The sequence below is a fragment of the Podarcis melisellensis genome (assembly GCF_964234715.1).
Source record: "Podarcis melisellensis genome assembly, chromosome: 8".
In the NCBI taxonomy this organism is placed as follows: Eukaryota; Metazoa; Chordata; class Lepidosauria; order Squamata; family Lacertidae; genus Podarcis; species Podarcis melisellensis.
Genome location: NC_138540.1, coordinates 74,005,069 through 74,017,973, shown reverse-complemented (window position 1 = coordinate 74,017,973; position 12,905 = coordinate 74,005,069). Strand labels below are relative to the sequence as shown.

The following is a 12,905-nucleotide window of genomic DNA, read 5'->3' as shown; positions in this document are numbered from 1 at the left end:
ACAAGCTAATATTGGCAACTAGCTAAGTCATACAGTTAGATCTACTTACTGTATACAAGGAGCCTTTGTTTGACTTGGTTCCCTCAGATTCCCTCAGATTTTGATTCCCTCAGATTTCCTCATGCTAATGATCTTTGTATGTTACTCTCTTTTTCATGAACTACTATTTCTAAAAATGCATTGCCTCTTGATGAAAGTTCAGATGCACTGTTCACCTTCCTAAAAAATATAGGAAATAGAGAAAAATTCATGAGAAGTAATCCAATAGGTCCATAGTTCAGATTGGAGTAGACTGCATGAGCAACTTCACCCCTCTATGCTGGATATGGGGGTCCCTTTAGTTTATTACGTGACAAGAAAATATACAAAAAAGAAATTCCGGTACACTTTGACATTTTGAGGTGGTGGCCTCCCTGCCCCTTCTCCTTTTCCAGTGTGTGCTCTTAATCATCTTGCATGGTGTCCATTCATGCTGTGAATCCATTTATTGTGTGAGGTAAAAGTATATAAAAGCAAAATATAATTGTGCCTGTCTACATTTCAGGGAAGAGGCCTTTCTACCCCTCCTCCTTTCCCAGTGAGTATTCCTAACCATTTCCCATTGTTCCCATTTATTTTTGGGATATTTATATCACGTGAAGCAGAGCTATATAAAAGCTGAAGATAATTGTGAACTCTACATTACAGGGGTGGGAGCTCTCCTGCTAATCTGCCTGTGTGTATTAAAATAGTTATTCTGACTGAGCAATCACTTAAGTTTAAGTTGTTGTAACCCAACTTGGGACCTTAGGGCAAGGGGTGGATAATAAATTTAAACAGTGGAAACACACACACACACACACACACACACACACACACACACACACACACAATGCATCACCAGTAGATGTGCTTTTTCTGTTTGCATTTTAAATTTCTGAATCAGAATTTCCTGGTCATGATTTTCCACAGGTAAGAATGGCTAAATCATTCTTTCCTGCAGTATTTTTTATATTAATTTTTCTCTTTCTTTCTTTCTTTCGCATTACATCAGAGGCACCAGACTCACAAGGCCTCAGAACAATTCTACAGCCTTGTGAGGCTTCAGACTTCACCTCTGAGGCCCCTCAAGGCCTCTGAAGTGACTTCCGGTGCTTCCTGAGGCACCAGAAGTCACATTGGAGACCCTGCAATGTGGGTGCCAAGCACCCACAACATTATTATGGTTGCTCAGGCCCCCATGGCCCCCTATAGTTGGCACTGGTGCTAGAGGGCTGAGTTCTGAATCAAGAAGGTCCCTGGTATGAACTAGGGACGAACAAAGGACATGTCTTCATCACAATGAGTGCTGTTTCTATTCCACAGCAGTTTGGTCTCTGCAAAATGCTACATTATTAGTACCTCCGCCTACTGTTTAACTGATTTCAGGAATCAGTGTTATAGTTATTTCCACTCCTTCCATTTTACTGCAAAGAAAACACAATTTAAATGAGCGGGTGGGGGACTCAGGAATTACATATCTTTGTGGACTGAAAAAACCAACCACAGCGGCCTTTTGCTTGCCATTGTATTAACTTGTCATGTTGCTTTGCTTTTTCACCTGAAGGGACTTCGAAAAAAGAGATCTCCTGTAAGTATATGATCTTTTTCGTGGGTTTCTGCATTTTCATTTTCTTTGCAATATACACTATGCCAGAAAAGCTGTTGTACTCCAAATCCCATCAGCCCCACCAGCATGGTCAATGGTCAGGGATAATGGGAGTTGTAATCCAACACCACCTGAAGAGCAACTGATTCCTCATCCCTACAGTAGTGGACCTTCACTCATCAATCAAAGACCAAGGATTTAAGGTCACAGAGATATAGTCCACTAAATTTCATTCACCTACAGTTGGCTGTGTTCTGTCAGAAGCAGGGATAGAATCAATACAGGAATCTGTCATTGTATCTTTCTATTTGTCGACTGGTCTGTTCATATCCTCTTCTTCAGTTCACCTAAAACTGTTGGAAAGTATTCATATGATTTTCTGATTGCTATAAGACATTCACGTCCAACTTCTAAGAGACTACGATCTACTCCCAATATAATAAAAAAAGGGCATTGATCTACCCATTGTATTTGCCCAAAGTTGTTGAGCTTTTTAAAGGGGACAGTGCCAAAAAAATTGTTGTTCTTTTATCTGGGGGACAGTCCCCAGAGTTGTTTAGCCTTTTTTATTTTTATTTTTTCATGACCCATTGGACATGCCTGCTATAAGACTTTAATCCTAGACACACTGCCCCAATGAACACATGGCCAATCTTAATTCTAATTTTAAAAAATGAATATGCTTTTATTTGATCATTTGCAATGTCAACATGCATATTAGTGCATGGCCACCACAACTGGCAGCGTCCTGAAATTAAGCATTTTTCACTCTTCAGATTTATTTGTCCAGAGCTCTGACTTATTTCTCATCCTTGGATGCTCTTTGCTCTTTGCAAAATCACTGCAGGAGATCTTGGGGTCCTCCCCAGGCTCCGATGGTGAAGGTGGCTCTGTTAGATTACAAACCACCTGAAGGAATCTCCCAGTACTGTTGTCCACAGACACAACAGAGGCGGTGAAGAAAGTCCTCTTCACCGTCACCGTTGTCATTTGATAGGCTCAACGTTGAACTCTAACCTGTGTTTGGACTGGTTCAGAATGAGCTTTTCACCAACGGCGCTCTGGCGCAAAACTCTTCTCTTGGTTAACCCTTTAGAAATGAGAGCAGAGGAAAAGCACACGTCTGAATTTCTGGTCTTATGCTGAGTTCTCTGTGGAACAGTGCTCCTGTCTCTGATATTTATTCTGTTTCACACTTGGGAACATCACAAAGAGCCCTCAGAGAAGGTTTGAGGGTGAGGTCGCACTAGGTGCTGCACTGCAGGGGGCACCAAAACAATGCTGTAGAAAGGAATATGAGACACAGGGATGCCGCCAGATTTTAGCGTCACACATGGTGCTGCTTAAATTTGGGAGCCCAAAGTCTGCCACTGTTTCTGAGGTCAGCCAATGGCATCCTCCCAAACCATTTCAAGGTACACCAAAGCATTGGCAAGCTGCCCTTTTCCAGAATTGGCATGGGACTTCTATCAAAGCTTAGTCATTTCCATTCCTATGGCTTAAAACCTCCAAACTATGAGCTAACCAAAGAGAACTGGCAATCAGCCAAGAAAGACCTGCAGATCCCATAGGCTTATAAATCTGCATTTCATCTTATGACATAAAACATTCTCATATAAGATCAGGTCTAGAAGCATGTAGTAAATCTTATAGAAGATTAACCCATTTAAGAATGTATTAAACGATGTACGGTAGTTAATGCATTCGGACAGAGCAGTTGACGGATCAAGTGAACAGCTTTTAAGAATTGTACCAAAAAGAAGGGAGGGCATGTCTGGGAAAAGGAATTCTGGTTCAAAAAATGATTAGGGCCTTAAACAGACTGTTCCGCATACCATAATGCATTCATCTGGAGAGCCCCTCTTTCCTTTCAATGAAATTCTTGTTTTCTAGTCATTTAGTGACCTGTAGTGACTTACTTAGTGCACTAAGGAGACAGAGAAATAACTTGTGTCTTTTGCTTCTTTTTCAACCATAATCCGCCTGAACAGTAAAGACCTGTAAGTATTTATATGTACATAATCTACATACGGTTTATCTGTGTTATTATGTTGTGAACTACCCTGAGATCTACAGATGAAGGGCAGTATACAATTTGAATCAATAATAATTAATAAAATCAGTGTTATTATTCAGCTGGAGCATGCCGGAGCATGGCTCTGGCACTTATCAGGTGGGAGCCATTATGAATCGGCACTCCCCCTGTCCACTTTTTGCTTTTACATACTTCTGAGGAGCCCAAAACAAACATTTCAAGTCAGAATGGAAGCTGACCAGCGTGTGTGAGTCTACACAATTTTAAGATCTATAACTCCACCTACCTGCTAGCTGCTCCCAGCCACAACTGGTCAAGCTGTGGGGAGGGACGAATTTGTATTTCTTTTTTAAAAAATCTGTCTCTTCTGTAGAAGCAGCAGGCTTTACACTTTCCAGCCAGACCTCTACTACTGCATGTGCACACATTTGCGCGAGGCCCTTCCTAGCTGCCCAAGCCATCCGCCCAAACCTTAGAGAACCAGAGAGCCAGGACCACATTTATCTGACCTGTACCATAACCAGGAGTGACCCCCAAACCACATGTGGAGACAGCTTGCCATAGTTTTTAGTACCTCCACAGGTGGTGAACGTGGCTGTTGTCAAACCAGCATCTGTTCAGGGCTGCCTCAAGTTGCTCAGCGACTTACTGTAACAATTTTGTGGTGAGATCTGGCACCTATTATTCTTGAAAAAAAGTACTGAATAGAATCATAAAAGGTAAAGGTAAAGGTAAAGGTAAAAGTACCCCTGACGCTAGGTCTAGTCATGGATGACTCTGGGGTTGTGGCGCTCATCTCGCTTTACTGGCCAAGGGAGCTGGCATTTGTCCGCAGACGGCTTCCGGGTCATGTGGCCAGCATGAATAAGCTGCTTCTGGTGACCCAGAGCAGTGCACGGAAAAGCCATTTACCTTCCCACTGGAGTGGTACCTATTAAACTACTTGCACTTTGACATGCTTTTGAACTGCTAGGTGGGCAGGAGCTGGGACCAAACAACGGGAGCTCACCCCGTCGCAGGGATTCGAACCGCTGACCTTCTGATTGGCAAGCCCTAGGCTCTGTGGTTTAGACCACAGTGCCACCCGCGTCCTGAATAGAATCATAGAATAGTTGAGTAGGAAAGGACCACAAGGATCATCTAGTCCAATGCCCTGAAAGAATGTAGTTGGACAAGGGAGCCATGGACCCCAAAAGGCCTACACTATTAGAGCAGGGATGGGAATCCTCTGTCCCACCAGATGTTGTTGTATTGCATTTCTGATCATCCTTGACCCTTGGCCATGTTGGCTGAGGCTGATGAGAGTGGGAGAAGCACAACCTCTGGAGGGTCTCAAGTCCACAATGCTTGAATTAGAGGAAGTTGGCAATCCTGCACATGTTTCCTTGGGAGGAAGTCCCACTGTGTTCAATATGGCTTGCTCCCAGGTAAATGTGAACATGCTACAGCATGGTTCCTGTATTAAGTGAGGCCCAAATGTGCTTAACTTCACCTCAATCCTACCAAAGGCCTGCAGAAAATGAACTAGTCTCTGTGTCAGGGTTGGGAACCTGTTGCCCTCCAGATATTGTTGGATGGTAACTCCCATTGTCTTTGACCTTGCTAGCTAGGACTGATGGTGATTGGGGTTCAGGAACAATGGCAGTTTCCCCCTCCATGCCCTACTGAGTAAGATTTTCATCACTAGTTCTTGGGGAATGGTTGGGGTTAATTTCTGTTATTTGCTGTCAGAAGTGAGACAACAGTAAATCACACTGTGCAACTTGGAGTTAGCAAAAACATGATCTGCACAGAAAAGGCAGAATGCCAGGCCTAATGAGCACAAATCAACAAACCTCTTGTTACATGAAACATATTCAATAAACACACAAGACATAACCAGCTGTACATTTGAAAAAATAATATATACTATTCATTGTATTGAATTGTAGATTTCAACAGAAGTAACTCAAAGGTCAACGAAAAAAGTAGAAGACCCAGTGGATCAGTTCATTCTCAATCAGTTTATGCATAAGGTCCATATATGTGAAAGTGTCTATTCCACCTGTCTGTTCATAAAGTCCAGCATCTACTACTATTCTATAAGATCCACTGTCCTGTGATGTCATATATGAGTTTGTACTACTGATGAAGCCTAAGATGGTGAAACAAGGCTAATATTCTGGAAATCCTTGTCTTAGACTCTGTGAAAGGATTCTGTGGAACTGCAACAACCTTTCGTGTGGATTGTTGGACTTTGTGAACAGACAGGTAGAATAGACACTTTCACATATATGCACCTTATGCATAGAGAATGAACTGATCCACTGGGTCTTCTACTTTTTTCATTGAACTTTGAGTTACTTCTGTTGAAATCTACAACTCAATACAATGAATAGTATATATTATTTTTTCAAACGTACAGCCAGTTACGTCTTGTAGGCCTAATGAGCACAGCAACTCATTTCTGGTAGGTTTGCCCCCCATGAAGCAGTTGTTGAGACTAAAGGCCCCCCACCTCCTCACAGCTGCTTAAGACCCATCCTCTCCAGGGTTTCCCCCAAGCAATCTGAGGCTGTGCCTGTGTGTCTGTCTTTGCTCCTCCTGCTTCATGCCTCTTCTGTTTCTGAGTGATGAGCAGGAAGGGGAGCTTGTTGCAGCAGACTCATCTCTGCCTCTTGGCCTCTCTCCTTTCACCCTCTTGCTTCAGTTTCTGTCTCTGATTCTGAACTGTGCTCTGCCACAAACCCTCCCAACTCACTCTCCCCTATTACCCATTCAGCTACTGACACCTCTTCTTCACACCATTGTCCCACCACTACTCTCTGGGCTCTGGGCATTTTTCCCTTTGTGGTACTTCAGCTGGTTCCTCCCAGCATCCCTCCATGTCTAACCACTCCATGACAGTTATTTTCTTATTTCCAGTTGTACTATGGACTGAACATACCTATACTCCTGGACCAGATTGATGAAGACTTCTTGCTCCTGAACGTTTCACATTGCCACTCCAAATCCAATGAAGTGAAACCAGACAATCACTAATCATACTAGGAAATTCTGTAACTGATTTTACTGCCTTTGTAATAGACAGTCGAGGACACTAAAAACGGCCCCACTACCCACCTGGAGGATGGCACCAACTTTGGAAAAATAAAAGAAAATTACAAAAAAAATGGTTTGCTTGTTTTTTTAACGTTCCAACTAAGGAATCATAAAATTCATTATTGCTGAAACAAGATCCACTCACATGACACACATGTCACTAGCGTTAGGATTAGGGCTTTTTTCCAGCTGGAACTCGCTAGAACTCAGTTCCAGCACCTCCCAGATGGGTGCCATTGCCATTCTAAGAGAATGAGGGAGATGCTCATGGTGAGTTCCAGCACCTCTTTTTCTAGAAAAATAGCACTGGTTAGGATCATTGTTCCAGAGCACTGAAGAAATAGGAAAAGTTTGGATAAATAAAGGATGCCTGTTGCTCATTGAGATAAAATGACAGAAGGAACATTCAATCCATTCTGCCCTGATGTTCTCCAGTGCAGTAAGTAACAAAGAGTGTGAGATCTGAGGGTGCCAATACAGGGGGAAACTGGGAGGAATATTTAACTGGGAGGAATATTTAATTTGGAATGGAAGCAATGCAAGCTGGCCCAAGCAGGAAGTGCACATAAACAATAATTATAGGAATAGGTGAATGAACTAGTAGACCGAAGGAAATCTAGGAGATGTGTAGAGCTTGTGAAAGGGGCAGGACCACCCTTTGGATGGTGTGGTTAATTTCCTTGGTGTGAAAGCAGCTTTGTTTTCAAAAATAACAATGGAAAGTTTTATATATGCCCACTCAGCCAAAGCTGCATACCATACACCAGAGAAAATCAACACAAAAAGGCCACACTTGTTTCTTAGTAATAGATGGGATGACTAGGACATGAGCTAAATTAGGGTTGCCATGTGTCCTCTTTTTCCAGGACACGTCCTCTTTTCCAGGGCTGAATTTGAGACAAATTGCATTTATTTGCTTTGAATTGCCGTCATAGCATCCTCTTTTATTTTGCTCTTCAAAATATGGTGACCGTAGCTCAATAGCCTATAAAATACAAGGTGAGATGCCAGGAGTCCATCAAACAGTTGCTTGGTGCCCCTGCCCCCCTGTGTCCAGAAAACAGGCTGAGAAATGTTGCCAAAACAATTTCATCTGTAATCCTTCCTTGGCTCTTTATATACTGTAGTGGGGAATTTGGGGAACAAATATTGCATATAAGCCGCAGTGGTGGAGCTTCATGCTCTGGCACCGGGGGGGGGGCAGAGAGCAGGTGGGGCGGGGTGGGGTGCCCAGCGTGGGCGGGGGGGCAGCCACGATGGCACCCCACTGGGATCGTGCTGCCGGGGGCAGTGCGCTCCCCCCGCACTCCTCTTCCTCCACCAGTGATAAGCCATCATATAGCAGTTTTCCTACTGCATTTTGTATATACACATCTGCTCCTCGACCTTCTAAGATAAATGTTTCTTTCCTTTTCTTAAGTTATATTAAATATATGTCATACCCACTCTATATATGAATTCGGAGGGTGGTCATCCGACTGACCAGAGAGGTTGAGATTTTTACAGTCCCATGGGACCAAATGGCCAAGTGTTAAGCCACTTCTTAAATATGTATCATTGATGAACACATTGTGCACGTCCGTGCAAAACCGAGCCCAACCCCCACCTGGAAGAAGGTGCTAACATAACTGGCTCTGAGTGAAAGCTCCCAGAAGGTTAATCATTAAAACAGACTTATACAACCCCATGCAACATGGGCATATGTGATACAGGGCAGCTGTTTATCAGCTCCACCTTGTACGCAGGCTGAGACCCTACCTGCCTACGAACTGTCTTGCCAGAGTGGTGCATGCTCTAGTTATCTCTTGCTTGGACTACTACAACGTGCTCTATGTGGGGCTACCTTTGAAGGTGACCCGGAAACTACAACTAATCCAGAATGCGGCAGCTAGACTGGTGACTGGGAGTGGCCACTGAGACCACATAACACCTGTAGTAATCGGGCACCCAGCCACTTGCCCCTCCCTCACCTGTTTTTGCTTCTCCAGCCAGAGCAGGCGTCTGGAGCAAGGCTGGCAAGCCCGTTTACTTTTCCAGAAACAGGACAAAATAGAACTGGTAAGGCTGCCACCACTCCCTCAACCCAGGGTTACCAGAAGCCACAGCTCAAGGGAGCCAGCTGTGCTCCTTTGTTACCAGCTAACCCCAAACTACAAGTTGCTTCCACAAGCTTGCAGGCAGAAATCCTTTGATATAGCACAACCAAGAAGTCCAGGTGTTGGAATTAGCCATTCCCCCGGATAGGCACACACAATACACAAGAAAATTTCTTTCTTAAAATTTATTTTAAAAACATAAAGAACTTGCTAATAAGCAGGCACATCTTTTGGTAAATTACAAGTACAGAAAAATAAGAACGTTGTAAATTATAGCTGACTATATACTCACTTCTATACTCTAAGGCAAAGCTAGGATAGTTAGAGTCTTTCAGAAATCCGCAACCAAAGGTCTCAGAGAAATCTTCAATGCAAAAGCACAAAAGGACAAAAAGATGGCTGCTTTGGTGGACATCAGCAGCCAGGCGATTCTTTGCGAATTGCAGAGCACGCGCTTTCAAACCATTCTCTAGATCTTTTATCCATAATTGGCACGTGGAATCAGAAACCCCCAAGCCCAATCAGAACGCTTGATTACATTTGAATTCTCCAATGACCAGCTTGTGGGCTAATAATTCTAACTTGTGGCAACTGAACCAATTAAGCCTTCAGAACCTAGATCAAGGTGTTTCCTCCCTTCCCATGGAGACTAGTGGAACTTAGGCAGATGCACATTCCCAAGCAATCAAGGATAGATAACATTACAGAGGGTATGGTCTCATAGCTTTGGAACACAGGTGTTAAGCCTTCAATTTAGCCCGACAATTCCTTTCCCATGGTAGTCCTCTCACGCCCTTGGAGCCAACAGGCCCACAGATTAAAGCAACAGCTACTAGGGAAGTACTAACTTTACTACAACACCGGTCTTGAAAGACCTACATTGGCTGCCAGTACATTTCTGAGTACAATTCAAAGTGTTGGTGCTGACCTTTAAAGCCCTAAACAGCCTTGGTCCAGTATACCTGAAGGAGCGTCTCCACCCCCATCATTCTGCCCGGACACTGAGGTCCAGCGCCGAGGGCCTTCTGACAATTCCCTCACTGCGAGAAGCCAAGTTACAGGGAACCAGGCAGAGGGCCTTCTTGATAGTGGCACCCGTCCTGTGGAACACCTTCCCATCAAATGTCAAAGAGAACAACAACTACCAGACTTTTAGAAGGCATCTGAAGGCAGCCTTGTTTAGGGAAGCTTTTAATGTTTAATAGACTATTGTATTTCAATATTCTGTTGGAAGCTGCCCAGAGTGGCTGGGGAAGCCCAGCCAGATGGGCGGGGTATAAATTATTATTATTATTATTATTATTATTATTATTATTATTATTATTATTATGTGGGGTTTGAAGTGCTGCTGTTCAGGATTCCAGTCATTCCATTCTACTCCTCTTCCCCTTCTCTTTCACCACCACCCACTTAAAATGCAGTATGGCCACTGAGCATGCTCAGTCCTCAAGAGGATGTTTTTGGATCACTCCAAGCACACAATCGGGTGTTGTGGCTGACCAATCTTACCCACCCACAACACAGGTGGTCGGTCTCCAGGTCTCACGGCAACACGTGGCCTCTTTTAGGGAGGACACGATTTAACATTCTTCTTTCACAAGACCCTGAGGAAATAGAGTCTCTGATGGGCCTTTCTGGCTACCTGAGTTATGTTGATTTTCCAAGTGAGGTCCTCACTAAGGTAAACTCCCAGGAATTTAGAGGAGGAGAATGTCTACAACATATCATTCTTAGTATAAATTATTGGTTGAGGAATTGGTTTAAACAATTAGGAAGAAGAAGAAGTGGGGGGGGGATACAGTCTCTGCAAAAAATTTTATCACACACAGAAAATCACCAAGCCCCAATGACTGTCTTTGGTTTGTCAAATAAGGATATTAAGAGTCCTGCTGAATCAGGCCACAGACCCATCTAGTCCACTGTTCTCACAGTGGCCAACCTGATGCTTCTGTGAAGGGTGTGTACTGGGTGTGCCTGGGCACATCATAATGTTTTAAAAGATGAGGCATCAAGGGAAGCAGAGGGAGGCAGCAGAATAAATATGCTGAAATGGATCTGCAGCTTCTACCTGCATCTTTCTCTGGAAGCACCAGTGGCGTGGCTGGCTCTCAGCAGGGGAGACCTCCTAGGCAGTAGCAGCAGAAGCAGTCCTTATGAGGCCAGTCAGGTGCCGCCCTGGGCCAGGTGGAGAGAGGCAGGAACGGGGCCCTCAGCAGGGGAGTCCTGCTAAGTTCCCAATCTAGGCAGCTGTTCCCAAGTCCATGTTCTATGATGCAGCAATGGGGGGGGGGGCATTTCCCCTCCACCACTTTACGCACCTCGCCCCAACAGAAGCGGTTTAGTCATGCTCTGTCCCAGCTCCTGCCAACCTAGCAGTTTGAAATTACACCAGTGCAAGTAGATAAACAGGTAGTGCTGCAACGGGAAGGTAAACAATTTTTCTGCGTGATCTGGCTTCCGCCACGGTGTTCCATTGTGCCAGAAGCAGTTTAGTCATGCTGGCCACATGACCCAGAAAGCTGTCTGTGGACAAATACTGGCTCCCTTGGCCTGAAAGTAAGTCAAGCACCGCAATGGGGGAATGTGAGACAAGCTGGCTCCCTTGGCCTGAAAGTGAGACAAGTGCAGCAATGGGGGAAAGTGAGACAAGTGCAGCAATGGGGGGGCACTTCCCCTCCACCTGTTTATCCACCTCGCCCCAACAGGTTGCACACACACATCTAGAGACTATGCCTGAGTGGAAAATTCCTCTGCTCATCCCTCTTCATTGCCTCCTGCTTCTGGAAGACAACAGTGCAGAAGAGGATGGCCCTTCACTGGCCTAACCTGCCTTTCCAACCTCTTCTTCTGACCCAACCTGCGCTCCACCCTCCAGCTCTGAAGCTTCCCCTGCCTCTGACTCATGCCTCCTGGCCGGTACTGTAACCCACTAATGACTGACCTCTCTCAAGTGAGACCCCCCCTTCACTCAGTGAACACTTGTCAGCATCCTGCCAGTCTCTGACACACAGTGACCAGCCTCCCCTGCTGTGCTGTGTGAATTGGGCCACCTCCAAAAGGAATGAGGGTGGCGCTGTGGTCTAAACCACTGAGCCTCTTGGGCTCAGAAGATTGGCAGTTCGAATCCTCACAATGGGATGATCTCCCACTGCTCTGTCCCAGCTCCTGCCAACCTAACAGTTTGAAATCACACTAGTGTGAGTAGATAAACAGGTACCGCTGCGGCGGGAAGGTAAACAGTGTTTCCGTGTGCTCTGGCTTCCACCACGGTGTCCTGTTGTGCCAGAAGCTGTTTAGTCATGCTGGCCACATGACCCAGAAACTGTCTGTGGACAAATACTGGCTCCCTTGGCCTGAAAGTGAAACCATTGATTGCACTCAATCATCCAGGGGTCCTTTACCTTTCCCTTTACCTGAATATTTAAAACAGTTTGATGCCGCTATAAAAAGTCATTGCTTCCCCAAAGAATCCTGTGGGCTGTGGTTTGTTAAGGGTGCTAAGAGTCATCAGGAGACCCTTACTCACGTCTCAGAGCTACATTTCCCAGAGTTTCCTGGGAAGGGGGATTGACTGCTAAATCACTCTGAGAATTGTTGCTTTCTGAGAGGAATTAGTGTTCCTTAATGACTGTCCCCAGTGATGGAAGTTTGAGGGTTCTTACCATTGGTCTCCATCTTTTCCCATCTATGACCCACCTGCCAAGCGACCCAAACCAATGAACCCAATGATGCAGTTCCCACTGTTAATTACTCCTACTTTGCACTATAGTGTTAATATGGCTGAAAAGATCACCCCCACCACTCAGAGAAGCTATGGGAATCAGCTAAATTCACACTGTTTATTGGGTGGGATGGCTGATTACCGCATCATGCGCTTGACAAGGGATTGCCCTGTCACAACAGGCTGAGGATTCAGTTCCCACTGTTAACTACTTCTACTTGGCACTACAATATGAATTAGACCCCCAAAATCACTCCCTGTCACTCATAGTAGAGGTGGAAAAATCCTATTCTTCCTCAGCTATGGCAATCAGCTAAGTTCCCATTGTGTACTGAGTGGTGTTGG

The 12,905-nt window shown here is 44.8% G+C and overlaps 1 long non-coding RNA gene across 1 annotated transcript; it reads left to right on the top strand.

Moving 5' to 3' along the window:
* Positions 1-345: 345 nt before the first annotated feature.
* LOC309375710 lies at positions 346-4,390 on the top strand. The gene is made up of 3 exons (XR_014171011.1): positions 346-577; positions 1,586-1,609; positions 3,619-4,390. It is a non-coding gene; the product is annotated as an uncharacterized lncRNA (long non-coding RNA).
* The last annotated feature ends 8,515 nt before the right edge of the window (positions 4,391-12,905 follow it).